This window comes from Arachis ipaensis, chromosome B01 (genome assembly GCF_000816755.2).
Source record: "Arachis ipaensis cultivar K30076 chromosome B01, Araip1.1, whole genome shotgun sequence".
In the NCBI taxonomy this organism is placed as follows: Eukaryota; Viridiplantae; Streptophyta; class Magnoliopsida; order Fabales; family Fabaceae; genus Arachis; species Arachis ipaensis.
This window is the reverse complement of record NC_029785.2, coordinates 133,641,699-133,648,312: the sequence shown is the minus strand read 5'-3', so window position 1 is coordinate 133,648,312 and position 6,614 is coordinate 133,641,699. Positions and strand designations below refer to the sequence as shown.

Here is a 6,614-nt window from a genome sequence, read left to right as displayed (position 1 = left end):
TAAAATTATCTGTTAAGTTATTACATTTTATATATTATGTACTCCTACTAAAAAATTATAACAAATAAGTCTAAATCTACTATTAATAAAAAAATAATCTAAATAATATGGTGGTGATAGTGGGTGGTTCGGAAAACTAAAGTATAGCTTACGCCTCAACATGGCAACATCAAACAATAGATGCTCGTCATCTGGTATTAGTACAACGTTGTCCTCATTCATCCCAACATTTTTTACAAGGGCTTGTTTATTTTTGCGAGGGGGAGACATGGGTTTTTATTTACCAGCATTATGACAAGGACTTAGTGATGTCTGGGTCGAGGATTGGGACAAATTCAAGCTTTATCTAAAGCAATTTTTACAAGCTCTCGCAATATTATATGAAGGGAAGAATATGTATCATGGAAACTTAAGAGACTACAACTTGGTAACAAGTGGGGATAGAGCCTTTGTTAGTGGAGTTGAGAGAAATCATCTTCCTGATGGTTTTCAAGATCAATTTTTTACTGATGAGATAGACACTCTACGTGGACTTTTATTAGCTTCACATAATCTCGGTCAATCTTCAAAGGAAATCGATCTGTTTTTAGATTTTATACGAACGTAAGTTAATTTATTCTTTTAGTTAGTATATGATTTTTATTTGAATTTTGTTTATATTTTATAGCTAACATTTATTATTATTATCATTTCAGGTGTAAATCATGGAATATGATTTTTTGTCATCCGATTTTCTTAAATTTTCAACATAAACTAATATAATTTTCAACATCAATTTTTCAACATAAGAAAAAAAAAATACATGTTGAGTAAACTTTATATACTATGTACTTTTTATGTACTTTCACTAAAAAAATTATAACAAATAAGCCTACATTTACTATTGAGAAAAAAATAATCTAAGTAACATGACAGTAGTGGTGGGTGGTTCGAAAAACTAAAGAATAGCCTATGCTTCAACATGACATCATCAAACAATGGATGTTCGTCATTTGTTATTAGTACAACGTTGTTGTCCTCATTCTCATTCAGCAACAAGGCCACCATAAATAGTTGAGGAACTCCTCGTAATTCTGAAATTATGAAACGGACCCACCCCACGGTGGTGTCTGGAAGACTCTGAAACGTACACGACGTTAGTAGTTCCGAGAGCCTTAATAAAATATCTACACCACCTTACATTTTGAAGTACGTGCATCTCAAAATTAAGACATCACACATGATTGCATTACTAGAAAATTTGAAAGAGTCAAGAAACGTCTGCTTATTTGAAAGACTATTATTTTTCAAGCTGTGATGTTGATGGTTTGATGAACCATAAGGGATTAAGAGAGGGATAAATAAGTTATTCTCATTGTTGAAGAGAATAAAGAATTCCCTTAAAAATATATGTTGAGTTATTACACTTTATATACTATATACTCCTTATATACTCCCACTAAAAAAATTATAACAAATAAATTTACATCTACTATTGATAAAAAAAAAAATCTAAGTAACACTCTGAAATTTTAAGACATAATTTAGGTTGACTCTTCCATGTAATTCTGTCACTCAAAAATAACGTGGCACCCAAATATTACTATATACCTCTCATTTTTCCTCTTTTAAGGGTAATGATTCTGCCTCCTTTCTTTCCACTCTTCGTCTTTACCATTCTCCCCTCCCTCCAACCTGTCGCAACACCTCATCCAACCCTCCCTCATTGTCGCTTATTCATCACACCACCACCTGCATCTTTGAACTCGTCGCACCACTATGTCTGTCCCTGAATCCGTCGTGCCGCTGTCTCCCTCTCTATCAGTGGTCGCACTGCTATGTCTGTCTCTTAACTCCTTGTGTCACCGTGTCCCTCGCCATCAGTCACCGCGTCGCCATCTCCCTCTTTCAACCCTCCTCCTCGCCACTCTCACCATTCAACACAGTAGTACTTCACCCTCTGCTCACCATTCTTGTAACTATTATCCTTTTTTTTATTTTTGATAGCATTCAAAGTTAGGATTTTGATTTTGTGTAACTTTTGTTGATTGGTATTGGTAATGTGATTTAATTGTTCATATTTTTCAATTTTTGAATTTTATTTAGTTTAATATTCTTCTTCTCGGGATAACGATGCAGATGATCCGACAAGAGGCGTGGCGATGAGTGAGCCTGCGTTGGCAGTGAACCGAGGTGGGCCGAGTTGCTGAGGTGAACTTTGATGGTGTGGCAGTGTCTGGGGGTGAGGAGTGAGCTCCTAGCAATGTATGAGAGTGAGAGTGAGAGTGAGAGAGATTGGGGTGTGGGGAGTGTATTTCAAAGATATTGAGCTAGGTGTTAATTATACGTGCCATGTCATCTCTCCAGTGATAAAAATAGATTAAACGGCCAACTTGAGCCACACCTTAAAATTTCAAGGTACAAATTGGTAAATTAAAAATTAGAGAGCCAAATTGAGTTGGAGTCAAATTTTATTGGCCATTTTGAGTATTAATTCTAAAAAGCACATTCAAATTTTTTGAACATTTCAATTTTTTGTTTAGTTACTTTTTTTTTATGAATACAAATGTGATTATGTACTCTAACTATGTTCACATGAAGTTAAAAAATTTAGCTTTTATGATCATTTATTAACATTGAACCTGAAAAAAATAATTTTTTTTATACCAATCCTATCAATCATACATATTACTGTTTTGTTTATGTTTATATGAGTTTTCTTTTTCTATTATTTTTATTAATATAATATCTTTTTTAGTAATTAGCTATCTAAAAATTATTTTAATTAACATTATTCAAATAATATTCATTCTATTAAATTTAATTTTGGTATAAAATTATCAAATATAAATTATATTAGTACAAATTCACTTGAGTAAAGTATCATTAATTGTCCTACTTATATCTTTAACGTTTTAAAATCATATCAATATAATCCTACCGTTAATTCTATTAAAAATCTTAAAAAAAACTTTTAATAATTAAAAAACCCTCTTTCATCTCTTTATTCTATCTGAACACCACGCAGAAAATACAAAAAAATAATGCAGAACCAGATCCCTCGCCACCACTCTTCTTCCGTCGAATCCGCTGCAATTCCACACATCTTCATCCTCTTAGACTCCAAAAATCTGAAAAAAAAAATCTTTAAGAAGCTTAACTTCTTCCTCGAGCTCTTTTATATGAGCCTGTTAGTGTGCAAAAAGTTAATTAAACAACAGCACAAATAGCACAAAGAGCCAGCTAATTTATCAGGATCTAAAATAGTATCACAGTACAAAATATTATGATTATGTGAAAACAAAATTGTTTTCCCATTGCTTCAGGTCAATACTTAGAACTGAGAATTTTTTTTCATTTATAAAATAAAATAAATAATTATTTCTTCCAAAACGATTTTTAAGCTTTATTTTAAAAAATACGATTTCTTTTTTTGGATTAACAGCAAGTTCGCCGCACCCCTAGCGAACTCTATGATGAAATCGGAGATAAAAGCAGACCTATTGGAGATAAAGCAGCCACAACTTCTCTAATTACTTTCTTCCTCACTGTTAACATTATCGCTACGATGTCAGGAAATCCATTGTTATCTATTCATTACGATGGTGAAATAGTGTATGATGAAGAATGTTCAATTGTCTTTAGATTGAGCCAGCTGATAATTACGTATATGACACCGGAAGTCAACAGTTTAACAGCTTTGAAAAATTTGATATTGCATGCCCTCGGACAGTAGGAATCTAAAAGGGTGAAAAAAAATTACTACAGATATCCGACCGAGTTAGATGGCAGTTTGTTTTATAAAAGGTATATTATAGTTGTGTTGTCTTTGTCTCTATTACTAGTATATTTATCAGACCATCGTTGTGAGCGATATTTCTATTGTTTTGAATTAGGTACCGGTTGCGCGACGACGAGGACGTACGACTTATAAGATCGTGGCACAACCGATGGATCAATATTCATCTGTTGGAATTATACGTATTTCTTGTTTACTTTGGTGGCCGAGGATCATCTGCAGATACTGTCGATGATAGTCCGACGAGTGGCTTTATTAGACGAACTATCAGAAGGACGATGATGGATCTAAATATGCCACCTGAGTGTAGTCAGGAGGGGTCTAATGTTGAAGTTCGTAACGTTGACTTAATGGATGACGGTCTTGAAAGTCATGACGGTTCTGCTATCAGAGATCCGATGATGGAGCAGTATGAAGTCAACCCCGATGATGGAGATGATGCTGATAAAGAACCACCCGAAATCCCTGATGATGGTGACGCGGAAGAGGAGATGAACTACTACAGTGACACACAGATTGCTCTGACACAGCCTGCCATTTCTCAACCATATGACCGGTCGGATCATTTTACTAGGTTGAATCTTGATGCAATGATCCAACCGTCTGGCCTGCATCGTCGGCATGGTGAGATGGCGGGCTGACAAGGTCTCTCTTGCGGGGAACCTCGCTTCCCACGACCTCCGCCGCGTCTGCCTCTCCCCCTGCCTCGCCCCCATCCCCTACCTCTCCCTCCTCCGGCAGCTGGCCTGAGCTCCGACAGGTGACCGTCCTCTGGCTGATGCAGGTCTGGAGCAAGTGGATGATGTATGGGCAGGTCCTCTGGCACCACCCCAGCAGGCACTAAGTGCTGGTCACCCAGACCGAATAACTCTGTGTGCGCCCACTGCAGGTACCATGTCATATACGGGAGGGACGGACGCAGGTCTATATGATGATATATCGGCAGACGATAGTCGGCCCGAGCATCCCACATCTCATGCCAGCCACCAAGCAGATGCGGGAACCACTCGCCGTAACCGAATCTCCCATCCAGCCTGTGCATGTCGTCAATGTTCAGTGGCCTAGTGGGAATGTGCTACAAGCCACCGAACTGACGTACTACCTGGTCCACTTGATGCCACTCGACGATAGCGAAGCACAGCAATGGACAGACAACCGCCGCCGAGGCATCCGCCTCTGTTATCGCCAGTGGAACAAGCCCAACCAGTTGCGGGTCAGCATATAGAGTTCACTCAACCTGTTCACAGAACACAGATGCACGACAAAATTCAGATAATCATATGCAATAGGTACAACAGTTAACTAAATATTAATTTCTTAAAATTAAATGTTAATAACTTAAATTCATCATCCCAATCCCGTTCAGAGTACGCCTGTACTGCCTCAGCCTGCTCTCCCCTGTGGCATTGTCTGGCCGGTACTGAACCCACCTACATAACCAACAACCATAATATTTTAGCCTTTATTATTAATAAACAACTTAATAATAAGTTGAATAACTTTGGTAAGTGTTTATAATACCTCTTGACCAGGGGAAAGCGATGAGCATCAACCCCATCGGGCCGTACTAACGGAATATGGTGATAGGCCCAAGAAAGCATCAAGGTGACGCATCCTCCCAAGTTGCGCTGACCATGCTCCGTGGCCCGGCACATCTGGCAGTACAGCCATGCCAGCACAGCCGAACCCCACGACAACCGGCCACATGCATCGAGGTCCTCCAGAAGGGAAGCCACCTGATATGCACCCGAGAGATGCATCGGGGAAGAGGATACCACCTATCAATTGCATGATGTATCCTCTCGTATACCTCATCAGCCGCTCCTCTGTGGCATCCTGCTCTAGCTCTCCACAAACCGTGTTGTGGAACCAAGTGAGCATGACAGTCCACTTTGTCTGTGACTGTCTGTCCTCTGGGCCAGGAACAACACCCAGTATCTGTTCACAGAACTCCTCAATGGTCCATCCCTGGTGGTGCTGCTCCCACCCATATATGCATCCACTCACAGGATCACCATCAATCCTGAGTCTTAACTGATATGCCACGTCCTGCAGGGTGATAGTCATCTACCCGCACGGTAAATGAAACGTATGGGACTCAGGCCTCCACCTCTCTATCAACGCCGAGGCAAGCGACCAATCATGCTCGAACTCGACCATGTATGCGACGTACTCAAACCTGGTTCGTCTCAGATATAGCCTAATCTGCTCCGGCAGCCGTGTCATCAAGTTCCGTCTGGTGTGCAATATCCGAAGCGCCTACCAAACGAAAAAAAAATTAATAAAAAAGGTTATTGTGAATAAATACAATAGCAAGTTCACGTTTTCTTCAATACAATAAAATAAAATAAAAAGGTTAAAAAATCATATCACTCGATCAGGCCTCCCAGCGATGTGCTCAGCGCCTCAACCTGATCTAATCTATACATCTCATGCTCATAACCCAATAACTGCTGCTCCATCAAAACACAATCTAGTAAAATAAAACCACATACTAGATTATTAAAAATTAAACTAAATAAAAAATGGCTTATAAACCTACTAATTTTAAGCTTATCCTATTTAACTGACGTCGTCATGTAAGTAATTAATTTATAACTAACTCAACCCTAAATTTGATTGCTCACGTAATTACCTTCTAATTTACAACGCAATGCTATACCTCTAACTAAATTATCTAATAATATACTTTCTTATATTCTTTAATATGTTGATATAGACCACTATACTAAAAAACGGTGACACAAAATAATATACCTAACATAACAACATTAAAAAGTACGTCTAACTAATTAACATGTAAACAATAAATCTGTTATTCTAACTAACAAACGAT

At 38.1% G+C, this 6,614-nt stretch overlaps 1 long non-coding RNA gene across 1 annotated transcript; it reads left to right on the top strand.

Annotated features, from left to right (window-relative positions):
• On the top strand, positions 225 to 730 carry LOC110263383. The gene is made up of 2 exons (XR_002348925.1): positions 225 to 603; positions 696 to 730. It is a non-coding gene; the product is annotated as an uncharacterized LOC110263383 (long non-coding RNA).